This window comes from Manis javanica, chromosome 4 (assembly GCF_040802235.1).
Source record: "Manis javanica isolate MJ-LG chromosome 4, MJ_LKY, whole genome shotgun sequence".
Lineage (NCBI taxonomy): Eukaryota > Metazoa > Chordata > Mammalia > Pholidota > Manidae > Manis > Manis javanica.
Genome location: NC_133159.1, coordinates 131943730 through 131967008, shown reverse-complemented (window position 1 = coordinate 131967008; position 23279 = coordinate 131943730). Strand labels below are relative to the sequence as shown.

Below are 23279 nucleotides of genomic sequence, written 5' to 3'. Positions count from 1 at the left end.
GATCCCTTCTTGGATCTTCCAACTGACCCACCAATTAGTCTAAATGAGTCTACTTGAAAAAAAAAAAAGTTATTACAAATTGCTGCCTTTCTTGAAATGAAGTGTTCTAATTGTTTCACTTTACCTTAAAAGATTTATTTCACATGTCCTTAAGTCCTTATAAAAAAAATGTAATATGGTAGTTCTAATTCATTCAATAAATATTTATTGGTTGCCTGCTATGCAACTGTGATATGTCAGTTAAGCAAAAAACAAAAATCAGTGCTTCATGGAGACAATGTAGTCTACATGTCATTCTCCACCTGGTTCAAAGCAGTGTCCATTAACACATGCTGATCCACCAAACTGCTATTGGTCCATGACACAGCAGTAAGCATTTGGAAACTCATACAACAATTTGACATTTTATATGAACCTAGTATTATAAAATATGGGCTCAAATTTATGGCTTTATTTTTCTAATAATTCCTTTTTGTTTTGCAAAGTATCATTACATAATGAATTTGAAAACTTTTAAAAACTAGTCTTTCATCACAGAATTTGTGAAGCAGCAGTCCAATGTACTTTGATCACATCATTTCCCACCTCCTCAAAAAGAATTCTGTATTTCAACAGTTACAGGTCTTACACAAATACCAACCTTCCCAAATATCGTTTTCCCAGTAGTTCAGTTTATTGTACACTCCAACTACCCTGATCTGTTTTCAGCATAAGCATTCTGTCTTGCTTTTTCTTTTCCCTCAATCTTAAATACTTTCCTATTTCTATGTGATAAAATTTTACACACCCTTCTGAAGTCAAGCACAAATACACCAACTCTTCAAACCCCCATGAACCAGACAGGTAGAAGCAAACTTTCCCTGACTTTTAAAGCAGCCCTCATGGGATTTTCTACAGACTACAAGTTCCTGGAATACAAAATTGGTATTTTTTTTTTCATCCCTAAGGCACACAAAACAGATATTAAATTTTCTGAATGAGTGATGTAAGAAACTGCATTACGTGTACATAAATGAGTTTCACTCAAGAGATCAGAAAACCCTCTGAAATTATACCCAAAATCAAATGCGTGCATTTTTCTCAGCAGTAGTTCTTTATTACTAGATTCTAGAAGTCTAAGACCCCCTCCTCCCCAGAATGTTAAAGCAACTACTAACAGGAAAGGGCTCAGGTTTCATCAGCAGACAGACCTATTTCTGTCAGCCAGCTCCATCAGGGTTTGGGGAATTACTATATTATAATACAAACTTTAATTTCCATATCTCAAAAAGGTGGCAACATTTACTTCAAAGATTTGCTATGAGAACTGAATGTGACCACATATGAAAAGTCACAGAATTATGAAGAGTATGTGACAGGCATTCAATGATTTTGTTTCCTTCCTGCCCTTCTCCCTCCTCTTTTAAGTAAGTCTATCTGTGAAGTGAACAGGCTGAAAAACCTTAAAAAAAAAAAAAAAGTTATTACAAATTGCTGCCTTTCTTGAAAGTTGTGTTCAGACTATTTCCTTGAAAATCTTCAAGAGTTACAGTTGTCTCTCAGAAACCTACTTGTTTTAAATCTGTCAACTTTAGATTTCAGTCAGCCACGTCAAGCAATTCTAATTACTATTTACACTGATAAATGCAAAGACTTTTAAAAAGTATATAACCTAATGCACTTAAGAGAACTGACATCTTGATTCTGCTGCATTCAAATACAGTTCCTTATGAAGCCATCCCTGATCTCACTGTTCTCCCCATAACTAATCAATCATTCCTCAGTGCTTTCTGTTCCTTCCACATGCATGTATGTACTTAACATGCAGCATCATAACCTTTGTTTACACGTGCATCAACCTCTACTAAATGTCACACCCTCCAGGTAGAATACCAGATCAATTATCTTTGCACTCCCCCAGTATTTCTCAATGCAATTGCACACAAGAGCTCAATAAACTGAATTTTTATGCTGATCCCTTCTTGGATCTTCCAACTGACCCACCAATTAGTCTAAATGAGTCTACTTGAAATTTCTATCTCAAACTACAAATTTCCCCATTTCAACTTCCCGTTCTTTAAAGTGTTAAGATGACAACTATGTTGCTACACTTGTAATCACGAATAGTAAATTTTAAAAAGGAGTTCTCTACATGAAAAGCGATTGATAAAAATGCTTTGGCTACAAATGACATTTTTTAAAATTTCTCATTTTGGAACTGGATTTATAGGGCAATGAAAAGAGTGCAAAGTTCTCCCACATCCTTTAATCAGTGTCCCAGCAAAGTTAAGCAAGGTTCACATGATACATATACCAAACTACAATGTACAGTACAGTATACCACCAAAGAAATTGACATTGACACAATCCACACACTTTGTTCAGATTTCATCACTCATTTGTATGTGTCAATGCAATTTTATCAGTTTGCAAGAATTGTGTAACCACTATAAGATACAAAACTATTCCATCACCACAAAGATCCCTCATGCTACCACCTTATAGTAACCTCTACCATCCCTAATCCCTGGAAATCACTATCTATTCTTTATCTCTTTACTTTTGTCATTTCAGAAATTTTATAAGGGTGTCATGACCACTTACTGAATGGGGGAAGAACAATCTCTTCAACAAATGGTGCTGGGAAAACTGAATATCCACATGCAAAAGAATGAAAGTGAACCCTATCTTATACCATATATAAAAATTAACTCAAAATGGACTAAAGACCTACACATTAAGAACTAAAACTATAAAACTACTAGAATACTGAAGCTTCATGACACTTGGACTCAGCAATGACCTCTTGATAAGACACCAAAAGCACAGGCAAAAAAAAGACAAAAATAGACAAATGGGATGTCAAACTTAAAATCTTTTGTGCATCAAAGAGCACAATTAAGTGAAAATGACAACCTATGGAATGGGAGAAAGAATTTTCAAGAATCTATCTGATAAAGGAGCTAATATCCAGAGTATATGAAGAGCTTAAAACTCAAAAAAAAATTAAGTAACACAATTAGCAAATGGATAAAGAACTTCAATAGACATTCCTTCAAAGGTGATATACAAATGGGCAACAAGCATACAAAAAGTTGATTATCACTAATCATCAGAGAAATGCAAATCAAAACCATGAGATATCATCACGTCACACCCATCAGGATGGCTACTATCACAAAACCAGATTGTAATAACTGTTGACAAGGATGTAGAAAAATTGGAACCCTTGTCCACTGTTGGTGGGATTGTAAAATGGTGCTGCTGCTATAGAAAACAGTATGGAGGTACCTCCAGAAAAAACAAACAAACATAAGTACCTGATGTAAGATCACCAATTATAACCCATGTACTTACTCCAATGGGGGATGTTGATAATGGAGGCTATGTCTATGAGGGGACAGGGGGCACATGAGAAATCTGTTATCTTTCACTCAATTTTATTGTGAACCTAAAACTGCTATAAAAATTAAGTTTATTTAAAAACAAAAAATAGTCTGGTTAAAAACAAAAATAGTGCCAAGTGATCCAGTAATCTCACTTCTGGGTATATAGGCAAAATAATTAAAAGCAGTGTTTTGAAGAGATATTTGCACAGCCATGTTCAGGCAATAATAATCACAGTAGCCAAGAGGTGGAAGCAACCCAAATGTCCATGTGTGGGTGAATGGATAAACAAAATAAGGTAGATATATACAATGGAATATTATTCAGCCTTAAAAAGAAATCCTGCACATGCTACAGCATAGATGAATCTTTAGGACAGCATGCTAAATAAGCTAGTCAAAAAGGACAAATACTGTATAATTCCACTTATATTAAAAGTTGTCAAATTCACAGAAACAAAGTAAAATGGTGGTTACCATGTATTTAATGGGGATACAGTTTCAGTTTTTCAGAATGAAAACGTTCTGGAGATCTGCTTCACAACAATATGAATATACTTAACATTATTGAACTGTACACTTAAAAATGGTTCTGATTGAATCTTCTGCATCCGTGGATGTTTTGCTGCCCTTGTCTAGCTTGGATTAATACTTAGTCAATAGGCACACACCTGATCATCTGATCATCTACATTCGCCCTCTTACAGCACTAAACTATGTTTTCTACCTTTATCTTGCATCTACCTACCACTTCAGCATTTTATTAAAAATAAAAATAATAATAATAATAATAAAGGGAGAAATGTGGGATCAACATATAAATCAAGTACAAAAATCAAATGAATATTCATATTTGACCTGATTGTTTATAGGTCATAATGCGTGATCAAAACCAAAAGTTTCTGTGATGAATGCCCTTGTACTGTTCACCAAGTAAGAATTTATTCACTATGTAAGAATTTGTTCACCATGTAAGAACTTGTTCATTATGCTTCGGAAGATTGGAGACTGACGAGAATTAGGCTTGAGATGGATTAATGATTGTACATTGAGCATTGACCCCCCCATACTGAATTTTATTGTTGTTAACAACCATTTGATCAATAAATATGAGAGATGCCCTCTCAAAAAAAAAAATGGTTCTGATTGTCAATTTTATGTGTTTTATTACAGTAAAAAAAGTTTACATAAATGGAATTATACAGCATGTACCCTTTTGAGATTAGCTTTTCTTCATTCAGCATAATTCCATTGAGATCATCCAAGTAGTTTTGTGTATCAATAGTATGGCTTTTTTTATTGCTATGTAGTATATTCCATGGTATAGATACACCAGTTTATTCACTCACTGAAAGACATTTGAATTGTTTCCAATTTTTAGCTAATGCTAACAAAGCTATTATGAATGTTCACATGTAGGTTTTTAGGAGGACATGAGTTTCATTTCTCTCAAATATATATAAACCTGACGAGATGTATGGTAAGTGCATTATTTAGTTTTGTAAGAAACCACAACCTTTTCCATAGCATCTGTACCATTTTACATTGTAATCAACAGTGCATGAGACTGTGAGACATCAAATTCCTCATCATCCCCTGGACAATATTTGATGTTCCTTTTTTTTTTTTAAGCTATTCTAATAGGTATGTGGTAATATCTTATTATGGTTTCAATTTGCATTTCCCAAATGTCTAATTATGTTGAACACCTTTTCATATGTTTCTTTGCCATCTGAAATGTCTATTCACATCTTTTGCCCATTTTCTAAATGAACTGTTTTCTTTTATTGTTGAGTTTAAGTTTTTTCTAGATGAATCCTTTGTCAGATATGCAGTTTGCAAATGTTTTCCCAGTTTTTAGTTTGTCTTTTTTTGTCTGAGTTTTTAATTTTGACAATGTCCAGTTTACATCCAGATGATCCTTTTACGCATGCTCTTCACCTAGCACTACTTTAAGTAGAAACTCCAATAAGTAAACCTTACTAATGAATAAGAAAACAATAATACAATTAAGTGTAGGCACATTCAAAAGCAAATCAAGACAGTGTATCCTAACATAAAGAACATTTTTTAAAAACTTTGATTTGATAAACTGTTATTTAAAAGCACTTGTTTTACAAGATTAAAACAAAACAACTGCGGGGTAAAAATTTAAATAGGTTCTTTGCCATTTACACTTTTAACAGATCCCTAACCAGTGGAGAGGTGAACAAGAAAAACTAAGAAGGCACAGTAGCAGTCTTTTCATAGAAAGCATAAATAAAATAAAGCATAACAAAAAAAGCCATTTTTATGGATACAAAGCATACGTAAAAGGTAAAATTTTCGACATACAGAAACTAACTTTTCACAAATTTTCTGAAACTTAACATAATAGAGGTATACATCTCTAAGCAACAATAAATTACAGTACTTTTCTGAGCAGTTTCTCTGAGGGTCAGAATCTATCGATGGGTAGCACTGATAAAAATTCTGATTTATTTAAGTAAGCCTAATACTATCTCGTACTAGGGGGCAAAGTTTAAAATGCTGTATTTTAACATGTATGTATCTTCCTAAAACTGCATTTTAATTCATCTGTTCATACTAATCATTTGTTTGTTACCAAAATTTGCAAAGCACTTGCTTTTTCTCATTTGTACTTTTCTGTACCTGAAATGCCATCAACTAGATAAAACTACACATTCATCTTGCCAGATTGTTTCTATAGCACATATTATGCTTAGTTCTCTGAAAAATTACTTCCTACAAACCTGTTTCCATAGCACAAAAGTTATTTCCTACAAACTAAAGATGGCATCAAACAGATGCTTGGAGGTCTTACATGTAGTGTCTTAAATTCTAACAAAAAGATTTCTCAGTAATTAAGGGCAAAATTCTTTATCCTAAACTGAACTGAATCCATTAAAACGAAAGAATGCTTACTATGTTACTTGCTCCAATCAAAAGCATATCCATACTAGTTTACCATAAATTAGCATACTGCTCTCAAAACAAACTTGCAGAGTACCAAGCCCAAATAAACCAAGGACTGAAATTCATCTTGATAACACACACACTTTGCTTGAGATAGAAGTCAAAAGGCAACAATACAGAGGTACGGACTTCTAGATTTTCCACACTAGGTAGCACTCTGTTAATAATCAAGGCATTTAATTTCACAATTATATGCAAAAGTGTCACCAAATGTAATGTGTATTTACTTGAACTACATAAAACATAATAAAACTATACACTTTAGTACTATATAGTAAATACAGATTACACTAAATACTAATATCTACAAATAGTAGAATTTACTACCACATTTTAATATATTCAGCAGTATTTTAGGAAGTGATGTCAGCCTTACAAAAGACTAATGTGAAAAGTATGCTTCATTCTGAAGTAATTTATAGAAAACTAAACCTTTATAAAAAACATTACTTTACCAAAAATATACTCAATAGCAGAAATTTTAAATCAATGTAACTTAATCAATTTTAACTTGATCAACATTAGAAAATCTAATGTTCTATTACTCTCTAATAAGAAAATTCACTTATTCATTAGAAAATTAACTTTCTTCCCAGTTTTAGAGATATGATTGACATATAACAGATAACTTAATGACTTGATGTATGTATATGTTGCAAAATAATACTACTTTGGAGTCTGCAGAACACCATATCAAAAGTGTAATTCCTTGATGCTCCCCCTCCATTACAGGGACTTGAAATCATCTGACTCCCCTTCTTCAACCACAAAGTTTCATTTGTTTTTCTGACAGTGAATTCAGCAAAATATGTAGTAGCAGCACTATGTCTTTTATTTTATTTTCTTATTAAGGTATCAATGATATACACTTTTATGAAGATTTCACATGAAAAACAATGTGGTTACTACATTCACCCATATTATCGACTCCCCACCCCCATACTGTCCATCAGTGTAGTAAGATGCCACAGAGTCACTCTGCAGCACTATGTCTTTAATAGTTTGACTGTCTCTCTGGACATTAAAATTCCCGAACTCTGTTAAAGAATTAAGTTTGATGTAATGTATATTTACTTTTAGACTTTTCTTCCATTTCTAAATATGAGTTAACTATTAATATTACTAATTGTTAATATTTAAAAAAATATTATGCTTATCACCCAATCTTCTACCACTAGGGTATCCCTATCAATAATCACTCTACTTCTGTTTAAGACTGTTAATGAAATTTTATTCAGAGTGCCAATATAGTCTAGAAATGTCAGCAAGAAAAATAGTATTTCTAACTCCTCCTTGTAAGAGTACTGTTTGAATATCCTATGAACACCAGGGCTATGAATGAAACACAACACATCAAAAAAAAAAACAAAAAAAAATAGGAACTGGACTACCTGCCAGTGCCACGTCTTTGAGGAGGGAAAGAAGTATCTTAAGGGACCTATTAAGAGTGTGGCTCAGAACCACCAGCTTCACAGCCAGTAACTCCAAAGTGCTGCTTTAAATTCTGGATTTTCTTGGGCCCCATCAAGACATGTAGTCTAATACTCTTTGAGCTTGTGACCAGAAATCTTTATTTTCAACAGACTTCCCAAGTCATTCTATTGCACTATGCCTGAGAAACACCCATAACTTAACACATCACAACCAGCATACATGGGAATGCCAAGAAGGCAAAATTTGGGAATTTTCCATATTACTTTAAAATACACAATATTTCTACAGTAAAAGAAGCTCAATCTTTTGTTGTTACTGCATAAAGGGATTCTTCCTAGTTCTGGAATGAGAGATGCCTACGAGATAGTAACTACTGCAAATCTATGCTATCCATGTTTAAAAAGCCTCGTGATTTAAAAAAAACCTTCCTCTTATTCCTTATAAATGCTTACCATGTAGTAAATTTATTTGGTTAGAAGGAGTATATCCAGTTAGTCCAAGATTTCTCCTCAGTTAACTGCCAATACCAAACAGCTTTAAAAAACTACCATCATGGATTATTGTTTAAGCCCACACACAAAAGTAAACTCAAAATAGATTGAAGACTTAAATGTAAGTCATGAAACCATAAAACTCTTAGAAGACAACATAGGCAAACATCTCCTGAATATAAGCATGAGCAACTTCCTGTACCCATCTCCTCGAGAAAGGGAAACAAAGGAAAAATGAACTCATGGGACTAAATCAAACTAAAAAGTTTCTGTACAGAACCCAAGAATGGACTAACAGTTACCAAAGGAAAAAGGGACTGGGGAGGACGGGTGGGAAGGGAGGGATAAGGGCGGGGAAAAAGAAAGGGGGCATTCCGATTAACATGTATGGGGCGGGGCACAGGGAGGGCTGTGCAACACAGAGAAGACAAGTAGTGATTTTACAGCATCTTACCTTGTTGATGGACAGTGACTGTGAACAGGTATGTGGGGGGGACTTGGTGAGGGGGGAGCCTAGTGAACATAATGTCCTTCATGTAATTGTAGATTAATGATACCAAAATAAAATTAAAAACAAAAAGTTTCTGTACAGCAAAGGACACCATCAACAGAACAAAAAGGTATCCTACAGTATGGGAGAATATATTTGTAAATGACATATCCGACAAGGGGTTAACATCCAAAATACATAAAGAACTTACGCCTCAAACCCAAAAAGCAAATAACTCAATTTAACAAATGGGCAGAGGGTATGAAGAGACAGTTCTCCAAAGAAATTCAGATGGCCAACAGAAACATGAAAAGATGCTCCACATCACTAATCATCAGGGAAATGCAAATTAAAACCACAATGAGGTATCACCTCACACCAGTAAGGATGGCCAGCATTGAAAAGACTAACAACAAATGCTGGCGAGGATGCAGAGAAAGGGGAACCCTCCTACACTGCTGGTGGGAGTGTAAGCTAGTTCAACCATTGTGGAAAGCAATATGGAGGTTCCTCAAAAAACTAAAAATAGAAATACCATTTGACCCAGGAATCCCACTCCTTAGAATTTACCCAAAGAATACAACTTCTCAGATTAAAAAAGACATATACACCCCTATGTTTATCACAACAATTTTTACAATACCCAAGATACGGAGGCAACCTAAGTGTCCATCAGTAGATGAATGGATAAAGATGTGGTACATATACACAATGGAATACTATTCAGCCATAAGAAAGAAACAATCCTACCATTTGCAGCAACATGGATGGAGCTGGAGGACATTATGCTCAGTGAAATAAGCCAGGCGGAGAAAGACAAATGCTAAATGATTTCCCTCATTTGTGGAGTATAACAATGAAACAAAACTGAAGGAACAAAATGGCAGCAGACTCAGAGACTCCATGAATGAACTAACGGTTACCAAAGGGAAGGGTGTGGGAGGGCAGGTGGAGAGGGAGGGAGAAGGGGATTGCGGAGTATTATGTTTAGTACACATGGTGTGGGGGATCATGGGGAGAACAGTGCAGCACAGAGAAGGCACATAGTGACTCTGTGGCACCTTACTGCACTGATGGACAGTGACTGCATTGAGGTATGGGTGGGGACTTGATAATATGGGTGAATGTAGTAACCACATTGTTTTATCATGTGAAACCTTTGTAAGAGTATATATCAATCATACCTTAATAAAAAAACAAAAAAAACCTACCATCCAACAGTCTATGGCCTTAAATTCAGAGACACTTGCCACAGCTTTGCAAACTGTTGGTCTTAAGTTGACAAAGGCTAAATATCCTTTTAGGATTACCTTAAAAGAGTATCACTAAAATCTTAATGTGCACTGTTTTGTACAATAAATTGTATTAATATGGGAACGTTTCCCCAGTCATTTTGGTAGTTACTGGATAAATTAACTTTGAATATTTAAATTTATAAACCCTATTTCATGACTAAGTTCATTATTGCTCCCTGGAAGGCAATATAGTAATTAAAAACAACAAAGTCTCAAAAATAAGAAAGTCCTGAATTTTAATCTAGCAGCACCACTTACTATTTATACTGCCACTTGACCTTGGGTAAATTACTTAACCTCTCTAAGCCTCTATTTCCTTACTGGGAGAATTAAGTGAGATAATATATCTAAGTACTCAGTGCAGTGTCTGGTACATTAGTCCTCAGTAAACATTAGCCCATATAAACACAAACATGAATCTCTTAGAAAAGACACCTAAGAATTATCAATGATGGTTGTTTCCAAGGAAAGAACTTAGGGTGGGGGTGAAAAGACTACCTTTATGTACTCTTTTGTGTTTTTAACCACTGTTTATAATACTTTCTCAAAAAATAAAAAACTTCTTCAAAGTATCTCTTGTACTGTGGGATTTCTTAGTGTTTCACATAATGCATTGCAAAAGCTGAACTGCCACTGCTGAACTGGCAAAGGAGTAAGTCACAATCTAATAATATCCACAAGGAAATAAATACACAACCTATCTGATTTCATAAATATGTTAGATGTACTTACTTGCTTCACAATAGCCATAATGGTCTTAAAACATCTTAACCCAGTGATTTTCCAACCTGGGACGATTTTGTCCCTCAGGTGACACTTGGCAACAGAGACATTTTTGGTAGTCAAAACTGAAGGGGTGTGTACTACTAGGGCATCTGGTGCGCAGAGGCAAAGGATGCTGCCAACACTAACTGGCCCAAAATGTCAGTAAGTCCTGAGCTTAGGAAATTCTGCAACCCAAGGAACCATTCTGTTCAGCTCTGAAAGTAACCAGGTTCCTCATTCGTTACCAAGAAAACAAAACACACCTTGGCTTAAGTAATGAGTAAAATCCTTAAGGACTGGAAACCAGGGAACTCAATAAATGTAACCATTGTTGCCCACTGTTTTAAGTTTTTGAAATCCTAGCAGCTAGAAGAGCTTACAAGTTTGTGTGCCTCCTCAACCCACTACAACATTTTTTAAGTATTTATTTTAAGCCTTCCAAAATTCACTCTAAATCATTTCACATTACAATTTACCATTCTTTCCTGTATTCAAAAGATATTTGAAGAACTACAAAGCTCAATATACTACTAAAGTACACCAAGGCTTTTATTTTCGTATGTAGTTATCAAATCTTTCCAATAAACTTTATATTTGTACATTTCACTTAATACACTACCTTGGCCACCAATTTGTACAGTTTGTGCATGTAATTAAAGTTCTTCAAATATTTAAGAAATATTAGGAACCGTCCGTTGTTTCTGATCAAGAAAAATTAACCAGCACTAAATAACTTTATAATGAGGCTTTAAAAATTACGAACTAAATCATTCTCTCATACAATTGTAAAGCATAGTTTAGTGAGTCAAAAAGTCAACCATTAATAAAGAGCTTTAGAAACATTTTTATCAATATTTGGGATGAATCTTGTCCAAGAGAGTGCAAAAGCAACCAAGTCAAAATTTAGAGCTGGTCCACAAATGGGTAGGAAATAGTTCTGACATATTGCTACTGCTGACAGTTACTAGTCTTTACTTTCTTAGCAACTGCGTAACTTTTCCACCTTTTAAAATGTCTATCTTTCCCATTATGTAAGAGTTGGGTAGTTTCAGTATTAATATTTTAATGTTTAATAGTTCACCGCATAATAAAAACATACTGAATAAAGAATTAAGGAGACAAAAGAACATCTTAACTCTTTCCTCCAAAACAAAACAAACCCACACACACAGTGTGTTTAGAAATATGGGATGCAGTAAGGGTATCTTTCATAGCTTTTCCAATACATCATTCGTGGTAGATATCAGTATCACTAGGACTTCTCCATTCACTTCCACTCCTCCTGAGCATCTAGAACTTTAAACTTGTCCAAACCTGCTTGCTCATGGTCTAATAATAACCCTAATTATACAATATGTAACAGCCCCTGACAACCATTTCCTTAAGAAGCTATAAAGGTGATTTAACTAACACCTCAACTCTTGGTAAATGTATTTCAAAAATAGATTTTTTTTCTTTCCATCCTTTGACTTCTGCCGAGGGCTACGGACTGCTGTCTGTAGAGTGGGGACGTGAAGATCCGCCCGAGGACACACGCGGGGCTCTGCACAGCAGGGATAACCACTGGTTCATTTCTCTTTAAATCTGGCAGCACGTGGGGCGGCATTGTGAAGCCACCAACCCACCGCCCCCCTTACACTCCGCACACGTACGTCTCCAGTGCGCATGCTCCGCTCGCACAGTCCTAGCAGGAGTAGGAGCCAACCCCCTAAAAAGTCAACCTGGAAGCCGCAAACGGCCGGAGGCAGGGACAATGGGGGAGGGAGACGCAGGCACCTCGGGGAGGAAGACCGGCCGCTGCCCCAAGCCAGAACCCGCGGGCCACAGCCCCAGGATTCTGCAGGCCTGCGCAGGAGCCGGAATCGCTCCCAGCACAAAGCCCAGAGCCGGCCAGCGAGCGGCTCTCCCCTGTGCCCGCTCCTACCCTCCCCCAGCCGGGCAGCGCAGCCGGAGCCCGTGCCAGGCGGAGGCAGGCGAGGCGGCGACCCGCACACCGCCAGGTTCTCAGACACCCGCGCGCCCGCGACGAGGCCTTGGAGGCCGGCGCTTTTGTCCGCACAACTCCGCGGACCCCGCGCTGCCCGAGCAGAAGTTTTGCGCGCCTCACCTATCCGGTCAGGGACCGGTTCCTTCGCCCAATGTTGCTCCCTGACGCCCGCCGGGGGCAGCGGAGCCGAGGACTCGCACCCGGCCGGGCCACACTCCTCTTCCTGTCCCTGGGGTTCGGCGGCCTCGGCCGCACCTGAGCCCGGACCCGCCCCTCCAAGGAGGGTCGCCCCCGCTGAGGACACATAGCCCCTCCCCCGCAACGTCCCGCCGAGCGGCGGGGGAGGGGGCAACCTCCCCTCCTTTCCCCAGGGCGCCAGGCCCGGTCAGAGCGCCGAGGCTGGGGCGCGTCCCCGCCCCCAACACCCTCTCAAAGCCTGGAAGAAGTGCAGGGCCCCGCCGGGACCGGCGCCTCGGGCTCCCCACCCTTGCAGGCCGGCACCGGGCCTCCCCGGCGGTTGCGCTCCCGCTCGGCCGGCCTACCGCCGGCCCAGGGGGCCCGGGAGGAGAGACGGGCAGCCGCCCGCCACGATCGCGGCCCGGCCCGGTCCGGAGCCCCGCCGCCACCCCGCTCACCTGCCAGCTGTCTTCGCAGTAGCAATGCCGACTGCAGCTCCGTCATCCTCCCGCCAAGGGCCCAGGCTGGCGCCGGGGCTTTCGAAAGGCTGGGGACAGGCTCTGGAGACTGCTGGGACCGGGTGTGCTGAGGAACCCGGGCTCCCACGATGGGAGCACCGAAGCCGAGGGCGGGCGGGCTGGGGCGGCGGTCGCGGCGCCTCGCTGCCGGTGCGAGTCCGCTTGGTTCAGCTCTCCTCACAGCGCCTCACGCCCGGAAGGGGAGGATACCCGGGCCGCCGCGGCGCGCACTGGGACTTCGCTCGCCTGCTACCCTCCTTCAACCCGCCCGTCGGCCCCACCGGAGCCTTCCCCCGCCACTGCCTCACTGCGCGCAGGGCCGCTCCGCGCAGGCGCGCTAGGGCTGACTACTTCGGAATCGGCCCGCCCGGAGCCCTACCCCTCTGCCTCCCGGTCCCGCCCCCGGCAGCGGTACCCCGCCCCATGCGCGCTGTTGTCCGGGTCGCCGCCATCTTGAGAAGGTCGGCACCCGGCAGTCAGCCAGGGCCTCAGCTGGTAGACGCCCAGCGGACGCCATGACTAAGAGGTCGCGGAGGGTCTAGACAGCCTCCGGGTTGAAGCAGGTGTTCTGAGAGGGAAGGGACCGAACGAAGTGGTAGAAGCCTAGTTGTTGGCGAGCACCCAACAGCCATCTAATGCTCCACACATGGAATGAGAATTAGTCACTGTTAAAGTCGAACTTAGCACTGGTGTGCCTCATTTTAAGCAAACCCCCAAAATAGTAATAGGTAACTGGTAATCCACTTCACAGAAAGAATGCCCCAAAATATTCTTGAAATTAACAAATTATGCATCTCATAGTAAGAAATGTTTTAACATCGATAATAATCTCCATGAGTAAGGGTTGTTGAGAATAGCAAATTCTTATATACACAATTCAAAATGTCCTGAAAGACATCTACTATGTAAGTCAAGTGCAGGATCTAGGGTTTGGAAAAAGCAACCTTACTTCATTTTGCTCTGCCTCCTCTCTTCCTCATTGTGAAGCCTTCTTCCTTGCACAAAACAGTCTCTCAACAAAGATATGGAGCAGAAAGAAGAGTAATACCTAATGGCACTCAATTTTATAACAAATATTTATTGACCATGTATTAATTTTGTAACTAGACTGTAGAAAACAGACACAGCTCTATTTCTACACTGAAAGGGCTTGTAGTCTCTCTGAGTTCCAGATAAAGTAAACAGCCAGAGTAGGAGCAGGTTTCAATACAGTTTTTTATTATTATTATTATAAAAATTACTGAAAAAACTCCTCCCTCTCCCCGCTAGAACAAGAATTAAAAGGAACAAATAAACATTAAGGGTGAATCCCAGTTCTTTCAGGATAACAAACCCCAGAGGCTAACCCAGGTTTTGTGACACCCAATCTGAAGTACTCTCTTTAAAGAAAATAATTTTAAAAATAAGGTTCGAAAATGACCATTTATTTAGAGTGAGAAAATAAATCACAAGTAACAAGGCTGAGAGAATCCATCCCTTTCTGTAAGATCCCTTTAGGCAGGTTTTCAGAAATGCTACCTGGTTGCAACATAGCTTCACCTCTCACAAAGAATAAGTTCCAGCCCTCACAGGGGCTCTGAAGCTTCTTTAGCTTTACCATAAAAAATCCATTTCTGATAACACCTCTCCTTTCTAGACCAAGAATCTTCCTTTTTAAATTTATTTTATCAAAGTAGTAAATATGCATATCTCATAATCAAACAGTATATTAAGGCTTAGAGTGAAAAACAAATATGTTTTGTGCACCCCTGCCCCATTCCTAAAGCCTGCTTGACAGAGGCAATCCCTTTTAATTCTTTTAGCGGTTTTTTCTGGTAGTTACTTCCATTCATTCTAAATAATATAATGCTTTCCTGATTATCCATTTTAGATTTTACATATTTATTCTTGCTGTAACTGATAAGGATTTGACTGTCTTATGCTATCTTCTATCCTTTATTCTCTTAATATCATTAACTCATCATAGTTATGTCCATAAATAGTTTTTACACTACTGTGACATTTATGTTGACTACGAGAGTCAAATACTATAATGGATTATAATTGCATGTATTCCTTACAAAGGTTTTTTTGGCCTAGCATTTCTAATTATACTTTTTTTCCTTTCAGTCTCTTGATTATAATCAATAGCCTTCCCTTCCCTATGCCACCCCATTGCTATTGTATGCTATCAAGCCTTTTTTCTTGCAAATCCCTTTCCCCAAAGCCTCTATATTACCCCTCTACTCTGGGCTGGTAGCTTTGGGCCATGTCTGCTACATAGAAGTCTTCCTAGGACTCCCCCATCTGCCTTCTTGGGCTGAATCTACTGCATCCTGAATCTCAAATGTAATTTTTATTTTTTACTCCCTTCTTTTGCTAGAGCGTATTATCAGATAACTCTGATCAGAGTATACATGAGGCAAGCCTCCTAAATCTGTATATATGCAAAACTGCCTAAATTTCAAACATCTGTAATTTAATTCCAGTTTAGCTGGGTATAGAATTTGTATTTAAAGTAAAAAAATTTTCTTCAAAAATATGAAAGCATTGGCTCATGTCTTCTAGCAGCCAGTGTTGCTGATTCTTGTTCCATTATAGTTGATTTATTTCTTTTCTTCTTGGATATTCCTCAGTTTGTTGTTATGTCTGGTATTTAAAAATATCATGCTTGGTATGTCTATAGGGTGCTTTCTTTTCATCACTATTCATTTTTTGGTGATATAATGGTTGTTTTCATTTACATATAGAGATAAGCTTAGAATAATGAGATAGTCTGCATTTTCCTGGTACATAAAAAATTATTTTAAAAAGCAATTTTTTGTATGTTGATTCAGCAACCTCACTAAATTCTAATCATTTATCTATAGATTATTATTTTCTATGTAATTAATATATTTCCAAATAAATGACATTTCTATTTCTTTCTTTTGAAATACTATTTCCTTTTTTGCCTCACCACTCTGGCTAGGCTCCAGCAGATTTGCATAGATGTGGTAGTGGGTGGGCATCCTTGTCTTGTTTCTTGTTGCTCTTGTTTCATTATTGAAGGGACTGTTTTGATGTTTCACTTTTAAGTCTCATGCTATAAATTATTTTGTAGATATTTTAAATAAGTTAAGAAAGTTCCCTTCCATTCCTTGCTTATTAAGATGTATTTTTTTATAATATTGCCAAGTGTTTATCTCCAGCCCAGATATTTCACCAGAGATCTATATCTGCACATTCAACTGTCTAACTTCGTACTCATTTATTTTAAGATGAGTGTTTCTGAGTATCTACTATGAGCTAGAGGCAATTCTAAAACCTGGGGTCCGGGAATAAACTACATAGATCAGATCCCTACCCTAGTGGCACTAACATCCGGTGAGAACACTCAGTAAAAAACTAAACAAACATTAAACAAGTCAGCATTGGACTGTCATCAGTGAAACGAGGGAAATAAACAGGATGAGCAAATAACTGAGAAAAAGGGTCTATTCTACATAAGGTGGTCAGGGAAGTCCTCTCTCAGGAGACTGTATTTGGGCTGAGATCTGAATTACAAATAGGAGATACCATTTGAGGATTCCGGAGAAGGACCACATTGTAGGTAGAGGATACACCTGCTGCTAAGACCCTGAGGTAAGAAACAGCTTGGCTTTTCCACAGACTAAAGGGTCAGTATGGCTGGGGTGACTCCACTGGATCCCAGTGAAAAGGGGGCAAAAAGAGAAGGTTACAGGAGCCATTTTACAAGGGAGCTTGTTGACCATGGCAAAGGGCTTGGATTTTAGCTTAGTTGCAGTGGAAGCCTTGAGAGGGGTGTGGTCTGATTTACATTATTAAAAGCTCCATTTGGTGCTTATCAAAAAAAGAAGAGTTTGCTGGAAGACCAGTCAGAAGGCTATTGCAAAAGATGAAGCATAAGGTGGCTTGAACCAGGATGGGAGCAGAAATGATAAATCAGATGCAGGAAGAGGAGACTGGAAATGGATTTGAGATACATTTTGAAGTAAAATGTTTGCTGACAGACTGAATGTGGTTAAGAGGGAAAGGTGACTCTTAGGTTTACAAATCCTGAAATAACTGGCTTAATTTCAAAAGAGGGGAAGGAACGACAGGTTTGGTGAGGGATATCAAGAGATCTATTTTAAGTGGGTTTTGTTTCGAATGTTTATTTGACATCCAAGCAGAGACATCAAATTAGCATACGTAAGACTAGAGCTCAGAGAAGAGGCCAAAGCTATAGATGCAGAGTTGGAGAGGTCAGCCTTAGGTTTCCTAGAGAGAAAGTATAATGTGTTTTGTTTTGTTTTTTAAGCCTAAAAATGGGCCCATGAGAATCCATTTGGAGATCAGGTAGAGGAATAGGCTGAGAAGGTAGACAAAAGGAAAAAAAACTGTGGTGTTAACAAAAGCCAACATAGAAGAAAACATTCCTGGGATATAGTTGTGGTTAACTGCCACATGCAGCTGAGAAGTAGAGAAAGATGGGGGTTGCAAAGAGTGCACTGAATTTTGAAATTGGGAAGCTGTCGTTGACCTTGACAGAAGGATTTTGATGGAGCAGTGCTGACAGCAGGCGGAGCAGAGTGGGCTGGAGGCCAAATGTAATGTTAGGAAATAGAGAGCTCAGTGTTGAGTGCTTATATGAAGTGTGCGGTCATGAACTGAAAGTGGAACCAGTAGATCCAATTCAGTAATTTTTTTTCTGGTAATGTTCAGCTGCTCAACAGCACATATGCAGAAGGCTGGCAGTTGGGTACATTTAATATTTGGGGTTAGTCAGTCAAATAAATGGAGAGAGAGATAGAGACAGGACAGACAAGTTTGTTGAGGGTGCATGAAAACAATGCCTGTAGTAATGGACTCTTCTCTAAGCAGACTAGAAAAGGAAGCAAAAACAAGAGGGCACTGATGGATAGTGGAAAGTAGTACAAATAATTGAGTGTTGTTGAGGTTGAAGAACTGTATAGTGTAGATACTAAAGCAAGTAAGCTGCAAAGATCAGAAGTAGTGGTCAGGGTGGGTGGCTTAAAATCCAGAATTTGGTTGTGGTATGATTATGAGTGGTGGGATGGTCTCATGTGAACATAAGAGAGGCAGACTGGTGGGGAGTGGAAGAGAGGCAGTCAAGGAAGTGACAAGCAGGAGTTTTGGATAGGTTGTCCATATGCATAATTAAGTCCCCAAGGATGAGGGCCAGAGGAGGATGAAGAGAAAGGCTGGGAACCAGGAGCTGAGGTTGTTGGTGAGTGGATCCATAGATAATAGCAATAAAGGGAGGGGCACATGGTATAGCCAGATGGCATTAACTTCAAAAGAGCTAGGGTTAGGGAACAGGAAGAAGGAAAAGAAATTAGGAAGTAGCATCAGTGGAGAACAAGAGAAGATGCCAAACCTGCTGGTCCTGAGATCTGTGAAATGTGAAAGAGAGCCTTCCCTTGAGAAGGCTGAAGAAACAGCCTTTAGAAGAGAGCTTGGTTCAGATGAGGCCAGGAGGTGGGGAAGTGTCCCATTAGCACCTCAAACTACCCTGATGAGAACTCATTGTCTTCTCCCTAGACCTGCTCTGTCATACTTTAGTGACATGCTACACTTAACAACCAATGATACCAGTCACTCAGGTCAGAAACAAGAGAGTAGACTTGGTTCTTCCCCATCACACCCTTACATCTGGTCCATTCCCATGACACCCCTTAATCCAAGCCTGGATGACTGTCACAGCTTCCTTAAGGGCCTCCTGGCCACTGGTCTTGACCTGCTGTCCCCTCACCTATTTTCTGCAGCCACAGGAAAACATACAAAATGCAAATTTGCTATTATCTCACTCCTACTTAAAACTCTTCTGTGACCCTGACTCTTCTAGGATGAAGTCCAACATCCCTAGTGTGTTCTATTTGCCCTTCACAGGCTAGTCTCTAGGAAACCTCCAGCTTCATCCTGATTTTCCCATCCTGTGCCCCTTCCTGATACTCTGCTCTCAACACACTACACTTCTTTTCCTTCCTCCAGAAGGTCAAGGATTTTTTTACACCTCTAGGCCTTTGCATTTGTTTCTAATGGCTGGAATACTCTTTTCTTTTATGTACTTGGTGGTGAACTCCTACTAATTCACCTTTCCAATCCTTGAAGAAAGCAGTTTCCTCCAGAAAACCTTTATCAATCTCAAAATTAATACTCCTAGGTTTCCTATTTTCAGCATGCATTACATCTCCTATCCTAGCATTTATCATACGGTATGGCAATTTTTTTCTTGGCAATCGTCTGTAAGCTTTGTGGACTCTATTTCACTTCTCTGTTTTCAGAATTTAATATAATGATGCCACACAGTAGGTACTCAACAAATATCTGTTGGATGAATAAGTCAATCCTATTAAATTAATAACAGGATAATTAGTAGTATAGGCCTACACTTATTAAATTTGGGTTTGTGGAAGCAAAACTGAAGGAACAAAACAGCAGCAGACTCACAGACTCCAAGAAGGGACTAGAGGTTACCAAAGGGGAGGAGTGGTGGGGAGGGAGGGTAGAGAGGGAGGGAGAAGGGGATTGAGGGGTATTATGATTGTCACACATGATGTGGGGTGGGGGTCATAAGGAAGACTACACTGATGGGCAGTGACTGCAATGGGGTGTGGGGGGGACGTGATAATATGGGTGAATGTAGTAAACACATTGTTTTTTCATGTGAAACATTCATTCATAAGAGTGGATATCAATAATACCTTAATTTTTTAAAAAAATGAAAAAAATTTGGGTTTGTGTACCTGGCAGAGGGTTGTATAGTAGTGTTCCAAGGTGTTCTATAAGCCTCTCTTGGTTTGTTAATTTTCCTAATTTTTCTTTTAGATTAAAAAGTAAAAAATACTGGGCATGGGGAGAGTTGTGCAACACAGAGAAGACAAATAGTGATTTTACAGCATCTTACTATGCTGATGGACAGTGACTGTGAAGGGGTATGTGGGGGGGACTTGGTGAAGGGGGAAGCCTAGTAATCATAATGCTCTTCATGTAATTGTAGATTAATGATACCAAAATAAAAAATAAAATAAAATAAAATAAAAAAGTAAAAAATACTGAAAGGTAAATGTGTAATTTTAAATGTTTGTATTAGAAAAAAAGAAACACTGAAGACTTAATAAGCTAAGTATTTATTGTAAAAAGTTAGAAATAGAATAGCCAAATAAAATAATGAATGATATTGGGACACCTGGATATCCACATACAAAAGAATGCTGTTGGACCCCTGCCTCACACCATAGGTGAAAATGGATCAAAGACCTCCATATAAGAACTAAAACTACAAAACTCTTAGAAGAAAACATAATCATAAATCCTTGTAACCTTAGATTAAGCAATGGTTTCTTAGATAAGACACCAAAGCACATGCAAGGAAAGAAAAAAATAGATGAACTGGACACCATCAAAATTAAACACTGTGCTTCCAAGGACACCATTAAGAAAGTGAAAAGAAAATCCCAAACATTGGAGAAACGTTTCATAAATCATGTATTTGATAAGGGACTTGTATCTAGAGTAAAGAATTTCTACAACTCAATAAAAGGACAAATAACCCAGTTTCAAAATGAGAAAAGGATCTGAATACAATATTTCTGCAAAAAAGATATGCTAGTAGCCAATCAGCACTTGAAAAGATATTCAGCATCATTAACCATCAGGAAAGTGCACATCAACACCACCATGAGATACTGCTTCACACCCACTAGAATGGATAAAATAAAAGAGACAGATAACAACAATTGTTGGGAGGAAACAGGGAAATTGGAAGCCTCATGCATGGTTGGTGGAAGTATGAAATGGTACAGCTACTGTGGAAAACATTCTGGCAGTTTATGGAAAAGTTAAACATAGAATAAACATGTGACTCAGCAGTCCCTCTCCTAGGTATATACCCAACAGAATTAAAAACACATGTTCACACAAAAACTTGCACATGAATGTCAGCAGCATCATTATTCATAATAGCACAAAAGTGGAAACAACTCAAATGCCCATCAACTAATGATAGGGTACACAAAGGTGACATATCTATACAATGGAATATTCTTTTCAACTGTGCTGGAGATCCCAGCTAAGACAAGCAAGAGAAACAATATTTCAAATGGGAAAACTTGGGTGATACTTAAGTAATGGGAGCAGAGAAGAACATGATGGTTCAAGGAGAGTGTGTGACACATACTGGGGAAGACAAACCTCAGTGTGGTAGAGGGAAAGGAAGCTGCAAGCAGAGTCCAAGGAAGCTAAAAAGGATAAAAACCAGAATGTCTGGTAGTAAAGGTTAAGGGAAGAAGGGTTTTCAAGAAGGAGGAAGTGGTCAACACAGAGGTTAAATAAGAAACAGATTGAAAGAACTATAATGTCCTCTGGTGACAGAGATCACTGGGGACCTTAGAAAGATCAGAGGTGAGAACTGGCACAGGCTAAGGCCAGACGTGCAGAGGTAGCAGAGCAATGGGCAACAGGAAGTGGAGGACGCGAGTCAGCACATGTTTATGAGGACCTACTCTGTGCCAGTACTATTTTAAGCACTGCTGACTCAGTGATGAACAAAAAAAGACAATCTAAAATCTTTAAGGAGTTTATATTCTAGTGGGGACTGACAGTAGGTCAGTCAATAAATTAAAAATATAATTGCAGATAAGTGCTGTGAAGAAAATAAAGTAGGGCATTAGGAAAAGGCTGACTGGAAAGATTACCTTAGCTAAGGGGATCAGGGAAGTCTTCTCAGAGGTGGTGGCATTTGAATGGAGACTTGAATGAGGAAGCAGCCATGTGATGACTTGGAGAAGGGTGATTCAGGCCTAGGAAACAGCAAGTCAGGAGGTTCCAGGGCTGATGCAAGAGCATAAAGAAGGCTTGTGGGGCCTGGGCAAAAGAATGAGGGGAGTGAATGGTAGGCTGTGAAGTCAGAAGTGGAGAGGGGATATACTGTGTTTGCTTCATAGACCAAGATGAAGGTCCCCAATAAGGAGAAAAGAGGAATGGATTTTATTCAATGTAGAGTTTGAAGGAGTCTCTCTTCTTGCAAGACATTTAACTATGAAAGAAAAAAGAGGTAGGACAATAGCTCAGGGGAGGGCTGTGTACGCGTCACCCCAAAGAAGACAGAGACTGGCCTTAAATTTATTTATTCTCCCACCTTACACCCCACCCTCCCAGGTTTGAGCAGCAAAACTATTCCTTTTTGGATGCATAGATGCCAAATGATAATCATCTCCTTTTTATCCTAGTGCCTTAGTTCTGCCATCTATAAAATGGGATGGAAGCTGTGTGCCTTCAGAAAGTCTTGAATGTAAGCCCTTGGGGTGCCTCAAAGGAAATGTTTGCCAGGACCCCAAGCTCCCTGCAGGCTCCAGAGCAACCCACCTACCCTCAATGCTTGCTGGGCTCCTCACAGAAAATGTGTTGGTTTCATCACAGAGACATGAGACTCAGAAAGGGGTAGGGGCTTGTCCAAGTTTCCAAGGAGGCAGAGATAAATCCAGAGCCGGATCACAGGGCTCAGTTCTCATTTCCTGTTGTTCTCACAAAGCACACTGTGGCCAGAAATGGTGAACTTGAGTCACAGAGCTAAGATCTGGAAAACCTGACCCCTCCTCATCTGTCCTGGGTGTTTAGGACTCCAGGAAATCCTTATCTGTCCCAGATGCCACCCATTTCTGAGCCCTGGTCCCCTCACCAGTCCCAGGGGTTGGACAGCCTCAGCAACAAGGAAGTTATCATTGCTCCTAGTAAGGATGCTGATAATGGAGTTGTGGGAGCAGGGTGTGGAATGACTCGCTATAGGTGACTTTTT

General features: G+C 39.3%; 1 protein-coding gene across 1 annotated transcript in view; it reads right to left on the bottom strand.

Annotated features, from left to right (window-relative positions):
- The window catches only part of UBE2G1 (ubiquitin conjugating enzyme E2 G1), a 119175-nt gene extending 106002 nt beyond the window's left edge, over window positions 1–13173 (bottom strand). The window contains exon 1 of the mRNA XM_073234988.1: window positions 12924–13173. The gene's annotated coding sequence lies outside the window, so the exon portion shown is untranslated. The remainder of the gene's footprint in view (window positions 1–12923) is intronic.
- Between the last annotated feature and the right edge of the window lie 10106 nt (window positions 13174–23279).